This window comes from Lissotriton vulgaris, chromosome 5 (genome assembly GCF_964263255.1).
Source record: "Lissotriton vulgaris chromosome 5, aLisVul1.2, whole genome shotgun sequence".
In the NCBI taxonomy this organism is placed as follows: Eukaryota; Metazoa; Chordata; class Amphibia; order Caudata; family Salamandridae; genus Lissotriton; species Lissotriton vulgaris.
In genome coordinates, this window is record NC_141693.1 from 1,810,280,364 (window position 1) to 1,810,303,971 (window position 23,608).

The following is a 23,608-nucleotide window of genomic DNA, read 5'->3' on the forward strand; positions in this document are numbered from 1 at the left end:
GAAAAGGAGAAATCACAGGGCATACTTGGCAGAAAGCAAGTAACGAACATTCAAGGTAATAGAAGCAAGACAGCAGAATAGAAAGAAAGCAAACTAGGAACTGGAACCAAGGAAATGGGAAGAAAGTCAGGGACTGGAAAAGGATGTACAGAAGGGAAGGCTACAAGTGTATACTTGAATAGAGCTGGATCATGAGTCAAGTAAATAACGTAGCACTGAACGCTGTGCTGGAGCAAGAACTAGAATTGAGCTAAGGCTCAGGAGTCAAGGTAGCACTGCTGGCAGTGTTAGTTCAGGAACAGGGAAATTGCTAAAGCTCATGAGTCAAGAGAGCACTGCAAGCAGTGCAAATCAGGAGCAAGAAATAGCTGAAGCTCAGGAACCGGAACAAATAATAACTATAGCTCAGGAACTCAGGAAACAAGGTAGTACTGCAGGCAGTGCTAATTCGGGCACAAGGAATAACTATAGCTCAGGAATCAAGAATAACAAAAGTACAGGAAACAAGGGTCGGTCTCACTGGTAAACAGCTACAATGACCAACCTTGACCTGAAGGGAGCTGGGGCTTAAAAGAGCTCACAGTAATCACATGTAACAGGTGTGAGCAGGTTAGCAGCAGCCAGCCACAGGTGTGCTGAATTCCTCCACCCATTTTTGGCCTGCAGGGGTGGAGACGAAGTAGTGAGCAGGGGATTATAGGTAATGGAGTTTCCATTGGGAATGGATGTCAATTCCAAAATGATGTCCAAATGCCTGGAAGTCAGGATATGCATGCAGGGGAGTGTCTGGAACCTTATTAGAACACTGGAAAGCTCCACAATTCGGCCCCCTGGTGGTGGGCATGAGAGCAAAGGGAAAGAATCGTGACGGCAGCATCCCATTTATTTGTGATTGAGGCCACTCAGGGGGTTTCTTTGAATCTGTTAACTGACAGTGGACAATGACCTTCACAACATCACCCAATCTGTAGTCTAATGAACTTCAACAATGACACCCTTTTTTCTTTTGACGCTGGTAAAGAACCCCAGCGGGAAACAAAATACATTAGCAACAAGTTTGACTGTTTAAAAAGCTACAGCAATATATTTTAGTTTTCTCCTTAAAACCACTTTCAAAATGTATAAGTTTATTTTTTAACAGTGGTAATTTCAGTCACTTATTATCTCAATTACACACTGATATGCAGAAAAAAATGTGATTACATTATTTTGCGATTATGTTGCCTAGTCTAATTGGTTCAATGGAAACAAGCCAAGACATCCTTTCATTGAACCAGTTAGAGTAACTCACCTGAGAACACTGATTTGTGAGTTGAAAGCCAAGGACTGGAAACATCGTCTGTGATGATATGGATTGAGGTCAATCAATCAGTCAATCAATCAGGGATTTGTAGAGCGGGATTTGTAGAGCGCACCACTCATCCTTGAGGGTATCAAAGCGCTGGGTGGAGGAGGGTTTCGGGCAGCTCTGGTCATTCGAAGAGCCAGGTCTTGAGGCTCTTCCTAAATGTTTGCAGTGTGGGGCTTCATCTGATGCTGAGGGGGATTGTTTCAGGTCTTGGCCACGAAGCAGCAGTAGGATTTGTCTCCCGTTCTGGCTCTGTAGATCAGGGGATTTCGGCCAAGGCTAAGTTGGCGAAGCAGAGGTTTTTCTTGGGAGCGTAGAAGGAGATTCTTTTGTTGAGTTATTGGGGTCTGGTGTTGTGGAGGGCTTTGTAGGTGTGTGTGAGCAGCTTGAAGGTCACTCTTTTTTCGACAGGGAGTCAGTGGAGGTCATGTAGGTGCTGGGTGATGTGGTCTTGTCATGGGGTGCTGAGGACGAGTCTGGCTGCGGCATTCAGGATGGTCTGGAGTTTGTGGAGTAGAGATTTGTTGTTGATTCCGGCACATAGGGCGTTTCTGTAGTTCAGTCTGCTGGTGATGAGTGCGTGGGTGACGGTCTTCCTGGATTTGGGGGCGGAAGCCATTTGATGGCCTTGTGGAGTATGCAGAGTGTGTTGAAGCACGTGGAGTATATGGCATTGATCAGCCAGTTCATGGTGAGTTAGGAATCGAGTATGATGCAGAGGTTGCAGATGTGGTCCGTGGGTGTTGGAGAGTTACTGAGGGCGTTTGGCCACCAGGTGGTGTCCCATGCGGAGGGGGTGGATCCGCGGATGAGGACTTCCATTTTGTCAGAGTTGAGCTTCAGGTAGGTGCTGCTCATCCAGGATATGAAGTCCTTTATTCCTTCCTGGAAGCTGTGACTGGTGATGTTGGGTTCCTTGGTGAGGAAGAGGATGAGCTGGGTGTTTTCGACGTAGGATATTATGCTGAGTCCTTGTTTTCTGAAAATGGTTGCGAGGGGGGCCATGTAGTTGTTGAAGAGCTTGGGGCTGAGGGAGGATCCTTTGGTGAGGGGAGGACCCCAATCAAGATGACCGCTAGAGCCTAAAGGTCCGGAGTGACGACCGTGCAATTCCACAGGAATCTTGTATTGGAATCCCGCATCTGTCAAGAACTATACCCAGCGAGGCAGCAGAATGCCTCCGACTAAAGAAAAGGCGGCCGAGTTGTGGAATTTTGCCTGCTGGAACAAGAACAATACCTTGCCCGAAGAGGACGCCAAACCCAAAATGGCGGCCGCAAAATTAACACCCAAGCAGCCGTGAATCAGTACTTGGCGCGCTAATGTGATGCAAAAGAGGAAATAGCAGTGATAGCTCCGCGGGACCGGGGCCCCCAATGAGAGAAAGACATTTTGCTGAGTGATGGAGGTGAACCCGTAAGACAGCCCTGAAAGTACTGCATTAGTGACGCACAGCAGGAGTTGCATGCGTTGTGGCAGTACACAAAATGGTGCCGATCTACTATGGCAGCTGACCTTGATAATCGGCAGAGACTATCAGTGACATGTCAGGGAGTGTGGGCAGACAGCAATGCATGCTCTTACAGTTGGATAATTTGACATCAGGACCATAATACGAGCATCATCGCAAAGACAGCAGATGCCTTTAAAGGGGAGAAGGTTTGCGGCTTAGGGGGTGAGTGCGGACGCTGCACGCCAATAGGGGTGCTGTCCCCAAGTAATTCCCAAAGTTAGAGGGGAGCTACAAAGAGAAGGGGGCACGCCGAGTGTGGAGAAGTGTTCGCCCCATGAAGCCTGACCCTAAGATGGCAGCCGGAGTGTTCCCCTGGGGAATCGGGTCACGAGGATACCAGGAAGGTGTCTCATAAAGCGGTGGGAATACTCAGGGCCCCCTGAAGAAACCTCAGGTGAGAGGAGACAATTTGACTTCTTGCAAGGGCAAACCTGAGCAATGCGATATGCCTGACCTCAAGATGGCTGCCATCAGTGATATCTAACACGAAGAGCCACATCTTGACTGGTACTTTGAGAAGTCGAATAAACGCCCTATCGAGATCATACTAAGAGAGGATTTTTTTTTTAAAGCACAGAAACCTAGCTTTGGATGCGTCTGGCGAGCTGAGGTGTCAGGGTATCCCTCGCAGATGGTGGATTTTGCCTCTATGCTACCTAATAAGTCTACCTGCAGCCAAGATATCACACTTCTGTGTACCCATGGAGAACAAGCAATCATCAGAGCAGGGAAACGACAAATCCAGCATGGCGCTGACTAAAGAAGACCAGTGGCATCCATGAAGGACTTCAAGATAGAACTACGCCCCGTTATTCATGGACCGGAGTCCGCAGACTACTCGAGTCGAATGAGCTTCGACCAGCTGAGAAGAGACGAGTGCCAGAGAAATGGAGGTTGAGCAAGTGGCGCTTCCCAGTCTTCCCTGGCTGAAACCATAAACGTTGTACATACTGTGGAGGTCGAGCAATCATCACCAATGCCCGATGGAGCTGTTTAGTCAGCTGTAGAGGAGTCTGGTTCTGGTTCATCCCCTCAGCCTTCACCTACCCAGTCGGACATTGGACATAGTGTTTCCTCTTCCTGCCCGTCATTCTTCCTTACCTCCTCCACCTCCCCCTTCTATTATCCTGTAACTACCACCTACCTGTTAAACCAATTAACTGTTTATACTTATCGTGGAGCCCGAGTACCCTTGACCAATGCCCGCTGGAGCTGTCCCATGCAGCTATAGAGGAGTCTGGCTCTGGTTCACCCCCTCGCCATCACCTACCCAGCCCGACATTGGGCATTGTTTTTCACGGTTCTTCATGGTTTTGCTTGCTTTTTTACCATAACTCCTTGTCTGCTTTGTTCCCCCTTAAATACTTTCGTCTCTGCCGATCTGCTTGTCTCTATCTGCTTTCACCTCCCCTGTTTTCCTTTCCCCCTACCTTCCATTTCCTATAAGAAGTGCATCTTGGCTATTCTGCGTGCTAGCAACCTTTTTTATTGTGTTATCTCATGGTTTTCTCCAATACGTATACTTGATTCCTGCAACGGATGTAACTTTTTGTATCATGTAACTTGCTGATCCTCATGTAAAGCACTCTGATACCTTCTGGTATAGCCAGCGCTATATAAAACTCTGCAAATAAATAAATAAATATATAAAATCCTTGGGGTACTCTGCATCTGAACTCTGTGGGTTCAGAGAGGAAGGGTGGGATTCTTATTCTTTGTTTTTCGCCGTCAAGAAAGGAGCGGATCCAGTCTAGGGCAGTTCCCTGTATGCCGGCGTCGTAGAATCAGGTGGCTAGTGTGCGAAGATGGTGTTGAAGTCTTCTGAGAGGTCTAGTAGAATGAGGGCTGCCGTGTGGCCTTGGTCAAGGAGTTTGCAGATGTCCTCTGTTGTGGTTAGGAGGGTGGTCTCGGTGTTGTGGTTGCTGCGGAAGCGGGATTTAGATGTGTTGAGGATCGCATTGTATTCAATGAAGTTTGTGAGCTGAATGTTGACGATCTTCTCGGGGACTTTGGCAGGGAAGGGAAGGAGATAGATGGGTCTGTAGTTGTTGATGTCCCTCAGGGCTTCGGAGGCTTTCTTGAGGAGGGGTTCGACTTTTGCCCATTTCCAGTCATCGAGAAATGTGCCTGTTTCAAGAGTGCAGTTGATTGTCGGTTGTAGTTCTGATGCAATGGTGGAGGCAGCCATGTAGATTATGTGCTGCAGGGAGGGGTCAGTGGGAGCTCCAGAGTCCATGCTCCTCTTGAGCTTACTGGTGTCTTCTGTGGTGATGGGTCAAGGCAAGGATGGTTGTCTGAGTGGCGATGCTGGTGGCAGGTGTTGGGTCAATGCCTTGGTTCTGTTTGTCAAAGTTATCGTAGAGAGTTCTGATCTTATGGTGGAAGAAGGAACCAAGTTTGTTGCAGAGGTCCTGGGAGGGAGGGATGTCAGAGGTTTCGCTGGGGGGTTTGGTGAATTTTTGTATGGTGTTGAAGAGTTCCTCGGAGTTGCGGGAGTTGGAGAGGATTCTGTCCTGGATGTAGTTCCTCTTCGTGTACCTGATGAGTTGGTGGTGTTCTCTAGTGGCGGTCCTGTAGTTGGTGCATGCTTCCGGGGTTCTGCTGTTCCTCAATGCTTTCGTGAGTCATCGGCATGATCGCTTGGATTCTCGTGGTCTGTGGTGAACCAGTGGCTTTCATGGTGTGTTGTCTGTCTTAGTACTGGAGGGGAGCGAGTGTGTTTGCGCAGTTAGCTATCCATCTGTGAAGTTCGCTGGCTACAGAGTTGCTGTCAGTCGTGGTGGGGAAGAGTGCGGCTGATAGAAGAGGCGAGGTGCTCTTTAGTGATCTTGCTCCAGTTTCTGCAGGGGAGCTATGGTGTAGGCTTGTGTGCAGTGGGTTTCAGGAAGGAGAAGTGGACGCAGTGGTGGTCAGCCCAGAGGGGTTGTGTGGTGCGGCTGAAGCGAATTATGTTTCCTCCGGCAAAGATGGGGTTAAGGGTGTGTCCTGCCTTGTGGGTGGGAGTGGTGATGAGTTGCTTCAGTTCGATGTTGGCGAGGTTGTCAAGGAGGCCGGTGGAGTTGGGATCGCTGGGGTTGTTGAAGTGAAAATTCAGGTCTCTGAACAGTACGTAGCCCATGGAGGCGAGGGCATGGGGCGCATTGTGGTCTGCGATGGTGTTGGTGAATGGGGTGTGGGGTCCAGAAGTTCTGTAGGCAAAATTTCCACGTAGAGTCGATCTGGGGTTGACCTGGATCTGGAAGTGGATGTGTTCCATGGGGGACGAGGAGTCGTTCGAGAATAAGGTTTTCAGCCTGAGGGGTCTTTTGTTGACAATGGCGAGTCCTCCTCCAGGGTGGGTGGGTTGGTCTTTTCACTGGATTTTGTATCCGTCAGGGATGGCCGTTGCGATGTCGGGTGCAGAGCTGACGATGGTCCAGGTCTATGTGAAAAAGGCAATGTCGGGTGAGAGGGTGTTGAGGATAGTCCAGATTTCTACTGCATGTCTGTGAAGAGAGCTTACGTTGAGGAGGATGCAGCTCAGGGGTTTGAGTGCGCTGGTGTCCGATGGAGTGGCGGTAGCTGTCGGGGTCCTCAGGTGGGTGAAGGAGCGGCAGTAGCGTAGTCAGGAGAATGAGCCTTGGGTGATGCTCTTCGTCAAGAGCTGACAGTTGTTGTTATGTCCAGGGCTGAATGCGTGGAGGGTTGCTGAGACGTAGCGGCGGGGAGTCAGAGGATCAGGGTCCCTGGCGCTGGTCAGGTACGGGCGCAGATGGGCTTGCCTTTGGGGTGCCTTTAGGATGCCAGCGGCACGACCACCAAGCAGCCACCATTAAGTAGGGGTCGAGGGAAGAGAGGGAGCAGCTGGGAGGCAGGAGCGGGAACACGCAGGAAGGAGGGGCTGCGGGGGCAGCAGCGGCGGGAATGGGAACGAAAATAGAAAACGGTACAGACAGACAAAAGGGCACAAACAGTCAACAAGGCACAGGCAGACAAAAAGACACAAATAGCCAACAAGGCAAAAATAGACAAAAAAGAGCACAAACAGTCAACAAGGCGCAGACAGACAAAAAAGGCACAGACAGACAAAAACAGAAAAAAACAGAAAGGCTGGCAGAGCAGACCAGCAGAAGAGCAAGGCTCTCCCACTGAACCAACAGGGATGAGGCTCAGGCAGGAGCCTGCAGGTGGAGGAGGGCCTTGAACACCTTACCTGGATTCCAGAAGGCGCTGGGGCAGTGCCTTAAGGACGGAGGTGCATGAGGGGAGAGCAGTTACCTGACCAGGAGGTCAGAAGTCTTGCACCCAGGGTGAATGTGAAAGACAGGCTATTGAGATGATCAACCTGGGTGTGATGAAAGCAGCCACACACTAATGTCCACGCCCACTGTCTTGAGAATTGATGCAGCTTGCTAGGACTCTCTGATGTTTCCTCCTTATCCCTACTAACACCTTCTGAAGCACAAACCTTGCCTGCTGTGCAGCCAGTGACCTGAGTCTGGCGTGGCTCTTGCTTCTTTTGCCTGTTGCAATTGTTAAACAGCGGTCTGGGGTGCCTGGCCTTGTAATTTGTATTTGCTCTTTCACCACTTTGGGAGTTGTGTAAGTTATGACTTTGGTGTAACTCTACAAGGTCTGCTTTCTCACCCACGGGTGACATGGGAGAACTTGGTTCAATCCACCCGCGATGTAATTTGAGACATCCTCAGCGATGTCATGAGTGATGTAATATTTGAGGTCATAAGTAGTGCATTGCGGGGGCGTAAGTTATAGTTAGCTGAGATAACTTTAAGTGCTGAATTTCTATGGTTTTATATGAGTGAAATGTCGGTCTAACTATAATGTCCCTATAACCTTTTTTGCAGTATATATCTATACTAATATAATAAAGAGAGAGCCCAAACCTTTGAGGCGGGTAATCTCAGGAACCACAGCACCAATCACAACACCCAATACAGCGTTGGAAAGGGCATTTGCAGCAGAAGGACATAGGCTATGCAGGCGCCCACCATATACATTTAAAAGGTAAAAGAACCGTGCCAGCCCACTCCCTTGTGGGCGTGTCTGCGTTGTGCTGTGGGCGTGTGCTGGGGGCGTGTGGTACGGTCCACCCTTCATGCCATGTCTCATATCGTGTGCTAATCCCACCCTGCTCTCTTTAAATACCCCTGCACCCCATAATCATAGCCCACCCTTACTCCTTAAAATACCCCAACACCCTTAAATACTAACCCATCTTAACCCTATAAATATACCCTGTACCCCAAAACGCAAACCTATCCCTATACCCTAAAAATACCCCTGTACCCCAAAACCCAAACCTAGCCCTGAACCCTATAAATACCCCTGTACCTCAAAACCCAAACCTACCCCTGAACCCTAAAAATACCCCTGTACCCCAAAACCCAAACCTAGCCCTGAGCCCTAAAAATACCACTGTACCCCTAAAACCACCCCTGAACCCTTAAAATACCCCTGTACCCCAAAACCCAAACCTACCCCTGAACCCTACCCCTGTACCCCAAAACGCAAACCTAGCCTTGAACCCTAAAAATAACCCTGTACCCCAAAACCCAAACCTAGCCTTGAACCCTAAAAATAACCCTGTACCCCAAAACCCAAACCTACCCCTGAACCCTAAAATACCCCTGTACCCCAAAACCCAAACCTAGCCCTGAACCCTAAAAATACCCCTATACCCCTAAACCAAAACCTAGCCCTGAACCCTAAAAATCCCCATGTACCCCAAAACCCATACCTATCCCTAAACCCTAAAACTAACCCTGTACCCCATAACCCAAAACTATATCTGAACCCTTAAAATACCCAAACACCCCAAAATATGTACCTCAGTACCCTAAAACATATACCCCTATACCCATACTTACCTTATCCAAACATAAAAAACATGCTTTTACCATTCATGCATTTACAACGAATTTCATTGTAAATGTATGCGTGGTAAAAGCATATAAAATGTAATGCCATGCGTTATAATGGCATTGTGGAGTCATGGTGCTTTTGTAATGAAAGAATGCGGAGTGATGGTATGCGGAAAGAAAGTTGCGGAATAATGGGTGTTTACCCTCTCCCGGTAAGTACATTGGTGGCACGGCGGCCCACATCTCCAGCAACATACTCATATTTTTTCACCACCCATTTGAAAAATGCACAGTCTCTCTCATTAATGGCCAGCACCGACATACACTTATAGACACACCTCCCGCCACAAGTTCTAGAATTGCGAACTTTAGAGCTGGGGAGCTCGAATCTCGGCATCAGCTCAACATCCTGTGATTCCAGGCAAATCGCTTTGTCTCCCCGTGCCTACCACAAATGAATGTGTCCTTCTGTAATGTAAATTGTGCTCATGCCATGTTGTTGAGTTCGCGCTATATAATATTGCAAGGAAAAATAAAGTAGGGAAACTCGAGTTTACACACTACTGAACGTGCACTCTTAAGTGCATCAGCAGTACACTGTGAATCGGAGCGTTTCACAGGCCTGTCACAGATAAGAAATGCTATCAAAACGAAATCCTACAAAACAATATACTACTGGCCGGCAGCAATTCATACCTGGACATTGTCTGGACGGGCTGCTAATATATATATATATATATATATATATATATATATATATATATATATATATATATATATATATATATATACATATATATGTATTTCCTGATTTCGCCTCTAGCACACGGGATTCGAATCCCAAGAGACGATGCAGACCCAAAATCGTGCTGAATATTTCTTTATTGTAGTTACTCGCCCAACACCACCGACATGACGAGTTTCGGTCCCTCTCGGACCTTGATCACATGACACATCACATGGGCAGATCAACACTTTTTAAAGTGACAGTGCAATTACCAATGTGCTAAACATGGATGAAAGACTCAGTCCCTGCTTAAATGCAGTTATAGCTGTAAAATACAGTACTAATTGGCTTAGGCTTGTTGTGCTAACCTCCTGTGCAAATATTGCTGTTAAATACAATGAAAATAAAGAGCAAAACGTGCCAAGATCATGTGCAAATTCGCAATTCGAATAAACATTTACAATAAATATTTGCTACATCGAGTAAAAAACATCAATAAATAATTAAATTCATTATTTCTGATAAAAACATCCCATTATTAAAAAACAACCACAATAAAAGGAACTTTCTAAAATAAACGCATGATTTAAAAATCTATGCTACAAAAGTCCTCCACGGCTGCTTCAAATAATGGGTCTAGTTCACTCGAAAACATGAGTCACATCAGTGACTGGCACATGAGGAGGGTTGTATGTAGCCACTGCCCCTGCAGGAACATGAGAGTGATTTCTCTTGAATAAAGCCCCAGTGGGCATACTTCTAATCATCCACCAATTCAATATATGTCAAAACAGTGTATTCACCACCCAAACCCAAGATATTTTAAACAAAAATAGAAAATATAAAATACTTAAAATTAATTCATTTTACATGCGGCATATTGACTTATTCATTATGGAAGGACAGTGTGTATGGATTGATAGAGGGAGGTGAGATATAATAGTATGTCGTCAGCATATAAGGATATTCGGTCTTCCTGGTCCTCCGCCCACCTCAGCCCTCGCACCATTATGTCACGACGCACCCACGCCGCCAGGGGCTCCAATATGAGGGAGAATATCAGTGGGGACAAAAGACACTCCTGTCCGGTTCCCCTTCGCAGCGTGAACGCGCGAGACGTGTAGTTATTAACTCTCACTTGTCCCTGTATATCGGTATATAGTAATTTTACCCAACCGATAAATTTGGGGCCCAATCCCACCCTGTTAAGAACTTCAAATAAGTATGGCCATTCTATAGAGTCGTATGCCATAGAAGCATCCAATGACAGTACTACTGCATCCTCCTCTAGGAATTCCCTGCGCACCAGCACATTATGGATCAGACGTATGTTAAGAGCTGTATTTCTCGCAGGCATAAAACTGGATTGATCCAGGTGTACTCTGGAGGAAATTACTGTCACCAGTCGTACGGCAAGGACTTTCTCCAGGATTTTAGCTTCCACATTAATCAACGAGATAGGCCTATACGAGCCACAGCTATCTACAGTTTTCCCCGGCTTATGGATAACAGCAATGGTAGCCAGACGTTGATCTGCTGGCAACCGCCCCCTCTCGTAGCTTTCATCATACATAGCTCATAGATGCAGGGCTACTTGAGAGGCTGTGACTTTTAGAAACTCGATGGAAGTGCCATTTGAACCTATCGCTTTCCCCAAATTAATTTGGCCAATGGTCTTTGGTATCTCCTCACCCGTCAGGTCTTCATCCAGCGTGTCTCTGTCTGAGTCTGAGAGGATCGGCACATCACTGTCTGAGAATTGCTGGTGCAAGTCTTCTGCCGTGTATGTGGTAGAAGGGGAATATATCTTCTCTAAGTGATCTGCTAATGCCTCCGCTATGTCCCTGGAATGGGTAAGATTTTTCACCCCCTGGTAGTGTCAACTGAGGCACCCATCTCATACCCTGCTCCCGCTTTTCCAGCCATGTCAGGGATTTGGCAGCCCTGTGTCCCAATTCGTACAATCTGTGTTGGGTAATGCGGTGTTTCGCCGTCATGTGTTCTCTAGTTTTAATTCTGTACTCGTCCTGTTTTAGTGTTAGTCTATGAGTGTTGCTTGACGGATTATTCATGTGTTCCAACTCCGGCTTGTGGAGTTCCTCTTCCACCTGGACTAATAACCGGCGCCTCTTTTGAATATACCCAGTGTTTAAGGACAAGGCTTGCCCCTTCAAGACCACTTTGTATGCCTCCCATATGGTTTGCGCTGAGTCAACCGAACCCAGATTTTTTTTAAGTAGTTCCCTGTTAGTGTGCACAGTTTCTTTTTTATGTAAGGTATGGTCAGCAGCCACGGGTTAAGGACAATAGTGGTGCTTGTCTGTCGCTCCCAGTGCGTGAATTCAATCCTGACTGGGGAGTGATCCAAAATGCCCCTAGGCAGGACCTGGTATGTCTAAAACTACAGAGTGGGGCTGCGTATGTTAAAAAGTAATCAGTACGGGATAGACTTTTGTGTACATTAGAGAAATACGTGTATAATGTGCCCTACGTCGGTTAGCCCTATTGCTGTAGTGAATTCTGCCATAAGCCCGTTTGGTCTCACTCCCGGTCTCTGTGGGTGTCTGTCAGTTGTATCGTCAATTGTCATGTTATAGTCTCCACCTATAATTAAGGTGTCCACTGGAAGCTCAGTCAGTATGTTACCAAGGTCTGCCAATGCTGTCTTACCTAATGCTGGCGGCAGGTATAGAGAGATGACGTTACGCGCTTTTCCCTCCCACTGAGCCTCTAACACTGCAAATCATCCCTCAGGGTCTGCCCACATCCTGTGCACAATAAGGGGTGTACTCCTTTTCACCAGGATACCTGTTCCCCTGGAACCAGTGGTGTAGTCTGCGTGAACAAGGAGTTCCTAGTGAGGGCTTCGCTTTTTTGTCCGACTAGGTAGGTTTCTTGCAGCAGTACAAGGCCCAGAGAGTGTCTTTTTAAATGCTGTTGGATGATTCCCCTTTTAATGTTATCGCCCATCCCGTTCACATTCCTGGTTAGAACAGAGAGTGTTCAGTCTCTTTCATCCCCCTTCACATATCATTGTGAAATTTGCAATGATGATGGATACGTGTTGTGTAATACCAGCTGAGTCTGAGTAACTTCTCTGCGCTTGGACCTCGGTACATAGCAATATACAGCAGCCACGTTTCAAATCAACAAAATATTGAAAAGGTGAACACCCCTCCCTCCTCCCTTCCCCAACCCCCTACCCTGCTCCCCTGCCCGTGGATGTAAAACTACCCACTCCCCCCCCAAAATGCTGAAAGAGCACGGGCTTAGTCAGTCCCCATCCCTGCAAGTTTCACATTACATCCAGCCTGTTACTGTCTATCCATTGTCCGTATCAAATAAAGTTCCGGAGGACCTCCCTCAACGAGGTGCGCAATTACTAAGCAGACAACAATCAAATCTCCAATCGGCCACATGTGTGTGCTAGTCTTAGGAACAGTCTCCCCATCCCAACAATACTTGTGCTTCCGTAGATCTACCGGCAGGCATTCCACACCTCCAAGGTCTATTCAGGCTCTGTCGTCTTTTCACTTTGTTCAGCGGAGCCACCCCCAGATGAATCATCCAAGTTCCCTCTCTGCTGCCTGGGTCCACCAGTACGAACTCATCTCTGGCCCTCCATTCTACGCCACCCCTCCACCCAGTCCCACGCATCCTCTGGCAATGTGAAGAACCATGTTCTGCCGTTGCACTCTACTCTGAGTTTTGCCAGAAAGAGCATGGCGTATTTTAATTCCTGATTCCAGTGCTCTTTTTTCACTGCCTGGAAGCTGTGATGCTGGGCCTCAACTTTGGCCGTGAAATCTGGAAAAAATGTAACTTTGCTGTTATCAATCTGGAGAGGCGGGCTGGATCTTGCCGTCCGCAGTATGATATCTCTGTCCGGGTAATTAAAGACACAGCGATGAGGGGTCTTGAGGGGGCCCCAGGTTTCAGCCTATATCCCAGCACCCTATGTGCCCTTTCTATTGAGAAATAGCGCAACAGGGTCTTGGGTTGCAAGGGTCAGGTTATCAATTCCTCCACATATAGGTCAGCTGTCGGCCCTTCGGCTCATTCCGGGATGCCTAAAATTCGTATGTTAATGCGACGTGCCCAACCTTCATAGTCATCGAGTTGTTGCGCCATTCACTCTTGTTTTTTCTGCAAGTCAGCCACATGTGTTTGGAGCTGGGAAGTGTCAGTTTGCAGCGCTGTAGTAACGATTTTGAGTTCCTTTACCCTCTTGTCCATCTTACGAAAGTCTGCCCTGATGAGAGAAACCTCCACTGTAACTGAGTCCAACGAGGAGTGCACTCCATTTATAGCTGCCATGACGTGGAACCTTGGCTCTGACCCTGATTTTGGGGCAATCTGTGCCTCAGCGTTTTCATTTGGTGTGTTTCTCCGTCCTCTCCTGTTTTATTCCAGGCTAATTCTGCAAGTTTGTTCTGTGCATTGGCCTTAGGACCCTTGCCTGTTGGCATGTGTGTACTTTGCCATCTTGCAAGTCAATGGTAGAATTCGGAACGGCCCGGGGTATTCTCCTCCGCCTACCCAGCGAGTCTGGTAATCTCGCCATTGGCCTGTCGGGTTTCTCTCAAATTCTTTCACTCTAGTGCTCCCAAATCAGGTCTATTCTCCGTCCGAGGGCTCTCACTGTGCGCGTACACTCCTTGACAATGGAGACTCCGAAAGCTGCGCTTTATTTGCCACTGATCTTTGGTGTGCCGGGTGGCGTGCCCCAACTACTGCTCCTACCACACCAGCTACGTTTGCCTCTGAGTTATCTCTGGGTGGTCTCCACTTCACTTTCGAGGTTACTGGCCCACCTGGCGAAAGCGGGCGGTGGAAAGAATCATGCCCTCTGTTCAATGCGGGCGCTGCTGCATGTGGTGGCGTTCACTCACATTCTCCTTTACTGCCCAAGACCCCGTCTTCTCAGTACACTCTGTCTGTTTCTGAAATCTCCCCAGCCTTTGGGATCGAGCTGTATGGCAGTATGCGTGTCTTTGCTTCCCTTCCTGAGGTACACACGCGTGGGCTCAGTCGCAACCGGGGTTATCACCCGTTACATATATCCCCAATGAACTGCTGAATGTCAGTGGAATTGGGCTGCACCTGATCTGGACGCTTGCTACTCACGGCCTACGTCGAGTGAAGAATGGCTCGCCTTTCGCAGCGCAATGGCCAGGTTTCTGTTACTGTCCGCACTGAGAGAGTGGGGGCTGGGGCACGGGGGAGGAGGGGTGAGGCTGGCCGCTGTCCCTGGATATTTTCTCCTTTGCCGCCGGCCTGTGCTGGTGTCACTGTTTGTGAGAGCAGCCCCGGGACACCCGCCTCTTTACCTCCGGGCTGTTGCCATACTCCTGACCCTACACACCTTTTCCGCTGGGTCCGCCACTCTTACAGGCCTGTGCTCTTCACTGCAGCTCGTCGCGGTGGGGTGACGGCGCGGCAACACTACAGGATACCGAACACCATCATCGGGTGCCTGGATGCCGCCAGGGTGAAGCCTCTGTCTTTTTCTTTCAACTCACTCAGGCTCTCCCGTACATCCTCCACGGGTTCCACAGATTTTTCCCCACTATTGGAATGGGTTCACAAGTATGGATGGCACAGGATAGCCGGCGGGGATGCAGGAGCTCAGTCAGGCAGCGGCCATACTCTTCGTCTGCTAGCCACGCCCCCTCCCCCCCCCCAAACTTAGATGCTTTGGGCACTTTGCCACTGTAGGTCAGTGTCAAAGTGCAAGTGCTCCCTGTGCAAAGTGTAATGGTAAATTGGTTGTCCGTGATTGGTATGTTTGCCTTATTAGTAAAGACCCTAGTAAAGTGCACTATGTGTGCCAGAGCTGGTAATGCAAATGCTACTAGTGGGCCTATAGCCCTAATTGTGCCACCCACACAAGTAGCCTTAAAGTGAGAACTCATGCCTTCCACTGCAGTGCCTTCGCGCAGTTTGTGAAACTGCCATGATGTCCTGGCATGTGCATCCACTTGCCAAGCCTTACCCTTCCCTTTCTATGCACATCAGACACCACAATGTTAGGTCCAAGGTACCCCCCTGGGCAGGGTGCAGTGCATGTGAAAGGTAGGACATGTACTGAGGTATGTACCATTTCCTGACAGTGAAATACTTTCCGTTTAGTTTTTCACTGTTGAAAGGCCATCTTGCCCATAGGACAGAATGAGGAGGCTGTGTAATATGTTTCCAGCCTATCTTTCCAAAAGGATTAAGATGGATAGGTGAGGTTTTGTGTGCCTGAACTCACAATTCAATAACACATCTTTTTGTGAAGGTGGTTTTTGCATTGTGTGTTTAGAAACCACTCTTTTAAAAGTGGGAGGGTTTCTGTGCTCTAACATTTCTGTGTGTCTCTGCCTGGCTGTGGATTGACTGTCTGGATTTGAAAGCAATAGGATCTGGGGAATGACTTGACCCAGGGGAGGAGATGAGACAGCAACAGGCTGACCTGTATCTGGAGTGTATGGAGGAGGAGGCCTGGGTTTCTGCCATAAAACAGTAGCTCCATCTCCTGCTGACTGATTAAGGATCCAGACCCCACTATCAAAGAAAGAAGGTGGCACTGGCAGGGAGACACCCAGAACTGGTTTAGACAGGGATCAGTGCCCCCCTGAACACAAAGACTTCAAAGACATTGAGGGTTATACCTATGAGAGCTGAAGCCCCTGAACTTTGGAATGGAAATGATCAAGACTGATAAGGAATGGAACTGTTCAAGACTGAAAAGGGTTAAAACTACTTTGTGGCCAAGAGGAACCTCTGTCAAAGAAGAAACAGCTGAAGAGACTGAATCAAAGGACTGACTCTTCGTGTGTGTTCCGGGGCTGGCCTGCAGATTGCTGATTTAACCAAGGAGAGCCTAAGGGTCTTTGCTGTGTGCTGTGTCCCCTTGCTTGAAAGGACTTTGCTGTGTGCTGTGTCCTGATGTAACTTGTCCCCAAGGGCCCGAGAAGAGCTGGCACCCTGTTGTGGAAACTCGGGAACACAAACGTTTCCAGGTGTGTCTCAGCAGCACTGTGTGCGTGTGCTTTTTGCAACCTGAGACCCTTCAATCAATTAATCAATCAATCATTACATTTGTAAAGCGCTCTACATACCCGTGAGGGTCTCAAGGCACTGGGGGAGGGGGGGGGGGGGTGCTACTGATCAAAGAGCCAGGTCTTGAGGAGCCTTCTGAAAGCAAGTAGCTCCTGGGTCTGCCGTATGTCGGTGGGGAGAGTGTTCCAGGTCTTGGCGGCGAGGTAGGAGAAGGATCTGCCGCCAGCTGTGGTTTTTCGGATGCGTGGAACTGTGGCGAGGGCGAGGTTGGCAGAGCGGAGGCTGCGGCTGAGGGTGTAGAAGCTGAGTCGGTCGTTGAGGTAAGCTAGTCCGGCGTTGTGTAGAGCTTTGTGTGTGTGGATGAGGAGTTTGAAGGTGATCCTCTTGTTGATGGGGAGCCAGTGCAGGCCTCCCGGGTGTTGTGTGATGTGGCTGTGTTGGGGGATGTCAGGGATCAGTTGTGCTGAGGCATTCTGGATGTGTTGCAGCCGTCTCAGTTGCTTGATTGTTGGTCCTACAAAGAGGGCGTTTCCGTAGTCCAGCCTGCTGGTGACGAGGGCCTGGGTGGCGGTTTTTCTCGTGTCGGAGGGGATCCATTTGAAGATCCTGTGGAGCATTCGGAGGGTGGTGAAGCAGGATGCGGCGACGGCGTTAACTTGCTTGGTCATGGAGAGGGCAGAGTCGAGGATGACCCCCAGGTTGCGAGCGTGGTCGGTGGTTTCTGGGGCTGTTCCTAGCGATGTTGGCCACCAGGAGTCGTCTCAGGCTGATGGGGTGGGGCCGAGGATGAGGATCTCCGTCTTGTCTGAGTTCAGCTTCAGCCTGCTGTCCTTCATCCATTCAGCGATGGCCTTCATTCCTCTGTGGAGGTTGGCTTTGGCGGTGTCGGGGTCTTCGGTGAGGGATATGATCAGATGGGTGTCGTCGCCGTAGGAGATGATGTTGAAGCTGTGTTGTCGTGCGACGTGGGCGAGTGGTGCCATGTACATATTGAACAGCATTGGGCTGAGGGAGGATCCCTGTGGAATGCAGCAGATGATCTTGGTGGTCTTGGAGCGGAAGGGTGGGAGGCGGACGCTCTCGGTTCTGCCGGAGAGGAAGGATGTGATCCAGGCCAGGGTCTTCTCTTGGATACCGGCATCATGGAGGCGTGCTATTAGGGTGCGATGGCAGACCATATCAAAGGCTGCTGATAGGTCAAGGAGGATGAGAGCGGCTGTTTCTCCTTTGTCCATCAGGATCCTGATGTCGTCGGTGGTGGCGGTGAGGGCGGTCTCGGTACTGTGGTTGCTGCGGAATCCGGACTGGGATGGGCCCAGGATGTTGTCTTCAAGGTAGCAGGTCAGCTGTCTGTTGATGATCTTCTCCGTGACTTTCGCCGGGAAGGGGAGCAAGGAGATGGGCCGGAAGTTCTTGAGGTCTTTGGGGTCCATCTTGGGTTACTTCAGTAGGGCGTTGATCTCGGCGTGCTTCCAGCTCTTTGGAAAGGTTGCTGTCTAGAAGGAGATGTTGATTGTTTTCTGAAGATGGGGTGCGATGGTAGTGCTTGCTTTGTTGAAAATGTGGTCAGGGCATGGGTCAGATGGGGATCCGGAGTTAATGGAGTTCATGGTCTTGATAGTGTCTTTGTTGCTGAAGCTGGTCCAGGCGGTCAGGTGATTGGTGCGGGTGGGGGTCGCAGGGGTGGTGGTCTCGGCGGCGGAAGTGGGGGTGTCTGTGTTGAAGCTTTCGTGGATGTCGGCGATCTTGCGGTAAAAGAAGGTGGCTAGTGAGTCGCACAGGTCTTCTGATGATGGAATGTCGTTGGTGTTGGAGCTGGGGTTGGAGAGTTCTTTCACGATATTGTAGAGCTCTTTGCTGTTTTGTACGTTGTTTTCTAGGCGGTCCTTGAAGGCGGTCCTTTTGGTGGTCCTGATTAGTTGGTGGTGCCTGCGGGTGGCGTTCTTGTGGGCTGTGTAGCTGTCTGGTGTTCGGTCGCGGAGCCAGCTCTTCTCCAGCTTCCGACAGGTGCGCTTGGAGGTTCGGATGTCTTCGGGGAACCATGCGGCTTTCTTGTTTGTGTGATTGGTGGCGGAGGTCTTGAGTGGGGCGAGGGTGTCGGTGCAGTCGTTGATCCACTGTTTGAGGTTGATGGCGGTGGTGTCGGGGTCGGTGGGGTCTGCGGGTGGTCCCAGGGTGAGGGTGGTGGTCAGTAGGTCCTCGGTGATCCTGCCCCAGCAGCGGCGTGGCATCTGTTGGGTGCGGTGGTGTGTGGTGAGTTTCCTGAAGGTGAAGTGGACGCATCTGTGGTCTGTCCAGTGGGGTTCGGTGGTGTGGTTAAAGGAGACGTGGGGACTTGTGGAGAAGATGGGGTCCAGTGTGTGTCCGGCGGCGTGAGTGGGTGTCATCACGAGCTGTTTGAGTCCGAGGTTGGCGATCAGGGCGGTGGAGTTGGCGTCGTTGTTGTTCTCGAGGTGGAAGTTCAGGTCCCCGAGGAGGATGTAGTCCGTGGAGGCGAGGGCGTGGGTGCTGATGAGGTCGGCGATGGTGACGCTGAACTGTGGTCGGGGTCCGGGTGGTCTGTAGACTAGTGTTCCTTTGAGGGTAGTGTTGGGGTCAGTGTGGATCTGGAAGTGCATGTGCTCAGCGGTGGTGAGGGTGTCATCGGTGTTGGTCAAAACTCTGAGGGTGTCCAATAAAATTGGTTGTGAAAAAAAAAAACTCTGAGGGTGTCCTTGTGAATGATGGCGATTCTCTCTCCCACTCCGTTGGTGCGGTCTCTGCGGGAGATCTTGTAGCCCTCTGGGATGGCTATGGTGATGTCCGGTGCCGAGATGGCGTTCAAGCAGGTCTCCGTCAGGAAGGCGACGTTGGGGGTGGTTGAGTCTAGGAGGTCCCAGAGTTCTTGAGGTCCCAGAGTGCTTGCGAGCGGAGCGGGTGTTGAGGAGGATGCATCAGACGTGGTTGGGTTCTCTGGTTGATGGTTTGGCGGGCCGGAAGCTGGTGAAGCTGCAGTTCTGGCAAGTGAAGGGCCCTTGAGTGGGCTTCGGGATGGCCTGGTAGCAGGAGTGATCTCGTCCGGGGTTGAGTGCGTGGAGGGTGCTGAAGTCGTAGCGCAGTCTGGTGATGTGGTGGCTTTGGGGTCCAGGGGTTGTTGCGCAGGACGTGTTCCAGGCACGGACGGGCGCAGACGGGCTTGACTTTGGCACACCTTCGGCCTGCAGTCGGCCCACCCGCTGCACGCGTCCGCTGCGCGTCCGGGCGGCGGTGGCTATTAAGGCAGAGAGGGAGTTAGGAGGAGCTGGGAGGTGGGAGCGGGGCAGCGAGAGGGCATGGAGGCAGAAGGCAGCAGCGGGGAAACCGATGGGTACCGAAGGCAAAAAGGGGGATTAGAAGGAGGCACAAAAAGTCAGAAAACAGTGAAAAGACAAGGCAAGCACTTAAACAACAATAAGGGGGACACTGGTAGATCTGGTCAGAAGCGTACTCAGCGGCCTCGAACTCGCGCAGGTAGGCAGCGGCGAGACGAGGTCAGGAGGAGCTGAGAGGCGGCAGGGGAGGTGACCTGGCTTGCGGGCGGGTCAGGAGTCACCCTTGCTGCCCGTCAGCGGTGGCCTTAAGAGGTGGAGAGGGAGGGAGGAGCAGCTGAGAGGTGGGAGCCGGACGGCGAGGGGGCGGCCGCAGGAGGCAGCGGCGGGGAAACCGATGGGTACAGAAGGCAAAAAGGGGGATTAGAAGGAGGCACAAAAAGTAAAAAAACAGTGAAAAAGACAAGGCAAGCACTTATACAACAATCAGGGGGACCCTGGCAGATCTAGTCAGAAGCGTACTCAGCGGCCTCGAACTCGCACTGGTGGGCAGCGGCGAGACGAGAGCAGGAGGAGCTGAGAGGCTGCAGGGGAGGAGACCTGGCTCACGGGCGGGTCAGGAGTCCCTTGTAAGAATTGCCCTGTGATCGTGGGCACCTGGAGTCCAAGCGAGTTTCAGCGACGCTGTGTGCGTGTGCTTTGTGCAGCCTGAGTCCTTCGTGAGGATTGTCCTGTGATTGTGTGCACCTGGACTCCAAGTGAGTCTCAGCAACGCAGTGTGCGTATGCTTTGTGCAGCCTGAGACCTTCATAAGGATTGCTCTGTTATTGTGGACACCCGGAGTCCAAGTGAGTCTCAGCAACGCAGTGTGCGTATGCTTTGTGCAGCCTGAGACCTTCATGAGGATTGCCCTGTTATTGTGCACACCTGGAGTCCAAGTGAGTCTCACCAACGCTGTGCGCGTGTGCTTCTTGCAGTCCGAGACCCTTGTGAAGATTGCCCTGTGAGTGTGTGCACCCCGAAGTCAAGTGAGTCTCAGTGACGCTGTGTGCGTTTGCTTCTTGCAGCCAGAGACCTTTGTGAGGATTGCCCTGTGATATTGCACACCGAAGCTCAAGTGAGTCTCAGCGACGCTGTGCATGTGCCCTGTTGCAGCCTGAGATCTTCGTTAACGCCAACGGCCCGGACCAGCACCCCCAGAGTAGTTGTGCCCCCTGCCCGAGCCGCCGTTGCCAAAGCGGGCCCTTGTACCAACCCCATCGGGGGAGAGCCTGAGTCCCACTACCCGGAACCCACAAAGTCACATCGGAGCCCCAAGTCGAGAGAATAGGAGAAGAGAGCGAGGTCGCACCCTTCAGGTAACGTGTGTCCCCGCCTGGGGCGGGGTATGGGCTCGGAGAGAGACACTCTCGGCCTCCCCCATTCTTGCAGCATGAGCCTCTTCTTCAGCTTGCATCACGGCCCGTACCTGCATAGGAGTGGCAGTACCGGGCCAGAGTGCGGAGCTGCACTTTGGTTTACACCATACACGTGTTGGGGGCATATGTTGGCAGAAGCTGACCGCGAGTCAGTACGAGTGGCGGGGAGACCATCTGAAGCACCGTGATCAGTGCTGGAGTGCATTAAGCATTGCATTATTTCTGCATTATGAACTGCCTAATTGTTGCATTACGCATTGCATTATTTCTGCATTACAAACTACCTGATTGTTGTATTATGTATTGCATTTTATTTCTGCATTATGAACTGCTTGATTGTTGCATAACAAACTGCATTATTTTTACATTGCAAAGTGCATAGCATTGCATTAGGACTGCATTGGATCATCAGTTGCAAATACTTTACATACTTGCCTTGTAGATAAGTCTGGCTTCTCGTGGAAAAGCTACCGAGGGTATGAGCAGGGGCTATCTGAGAACGTTTCCTTCCTTTCTCTGACGTGGAAGTTAGGGTTCCTATTTGGCCTAAGGTACCTACCTCAGCCAACTATAGACCCCCAGCTCTAACACATCTGTTATTCAGTGCCAAATTGCCTACGGGCGAACATGCGCCTCACAAATCCACATTAGGTTATTTTAAATATATGTCTACCATGAACATTTACTTCTTTTCTCTTGCAGATATGATGCAATTAACTATTTTGTATCTTCTGCAAAGTGATTCCAACTGACTTAAAATCGAACACACAATTGTGGCACTTGATGCAGTGCCATGACTGTAGACATGGACGATATTGCTGTGTTTATTGCTCTGGGGGAATATTGCAGATAGCTATTAAAATATTTCCTTTTAACTTTCTTCATTGAACATTCAGTAGAGAAGTATTGCATGTCACTTTCTTCGTAACTGTTTAAACTCAGGGAAGCAAGGTGTGGCCGTCAATAACCCCGATATTTTGAACACCCCAATTTTTACCCAATTAATTCAGCTCTAGAATATCCAATAGATCTTGTGGTTAGAGACTACACTTCTCATAGAAAAATGTGCATTTCAGCAGAGTAAGACTGTATAAATAATGAAATGCTAATAACTAGGTTCTAGATAAAAAAAGAAAGCAAAAATGGATTTATGACAGGATTTTTAGTATATGCGGTACAGAGAAGAATGCACAAAAATGTCATGAAGGCTAATTATTGCAATACAGAACCATAAAATGTAACCCTAACTAACAAGTCTAGGGAGATCCCCAAAGAGTCAAACTCATAAAAAGTACTGGCAACATTCCCATATGAAAATCTAATGCAAATAAACAGAGTCTCGAAGGAAAATAAAAAGATCACTACAGGAGCAAATGATGCAAAAGCAGCCCTAAAAACAACTATGAAAATGATCCTGCATAAAAATGAACGAGCCCTTCAATACTAACGCTCAAGAGTTTTAAACACAAATCACACATTCTGTTAATAAACACAGCATTCTATGATTATGGTTAGGGACGCATTGGCAAATCAGAAAGTGTTTTAAATATTCAACACTAGCCCACTTCTTAACGTGAGACAAATCTTCCACATACTCTCTCAGCAACTTCACTGCAGAGATGATAAACACCAAATGAAATAGTTCTCAAACAATGGCTGATAAAATGAACACACCTTCAACTGAACTTCCAACAGAAGCCCTTGAATATGATTTTTTGGAACACAATGGAAGCTTCATTAAAAAATACACACTTTCTAACTCAATAGTTCATTTTTGAATCTTCTCTTGATGCTCCACAGAAATGAGAGGGGAAATGGTTTGAAACGAGAGGAGAAATGGTTTGCAGCGGACACTGAGCGAGAGGAAATGAGCATGAGCGAAATTAATAGAACACCCCAAACTACATACATATGGAAATAAATGCCATCTCATATGAAAATATGACAGAACTACTTCACAGTACTAATCAAATTTCAAAGTGGCTCATTAAACTAATTTCAGATGCAATATAATTTAATTCATCAATTGTGACTCTATGCATCAATAAAACCTCCAATTTTCAGAAATAATTATCGCCTAACATTTCACAATTGCATATTATGAAAAAACTACAATAAAGGGAAGAGCGGTGCTGAGAGTCGGACATGGCAAGCAAGGGGTAACTGCCTCCATTCCAGTCACCTACAAAAAGCACTTATTGATTTATTTGCTTTACAATTTAGCACGTCAATCGCAAAGGGGACCGGCGTACAGTCTCCAATGTCGCCAGTATGTTAGATCATCTTCAGGACCCCAATCTGATGGCTCGTAGTTTGTGAGAGGTGTGAGAGTGCTTCTTATAGTGTGTGGATCCTCATCTGCAAGGGGTGTGAGAGTGCTTCCAATAGTGGGTGGCTCCTACTCTGT

General features: G+C 49.2%; 1 protein-coding gene across 1 annotated transcript in view; it reads left to right on the forward strand.

Annotated features, from left to right (window-relative positions):
• The window catches only part of LOC147717267 (uncharacterized), a 54,392-nt gene that overhangs the window by 25,659 nt on the left and 5,125 nt on the right, over positions 1–23,608 (forward strand). The window lies entirely within an intron of this gene.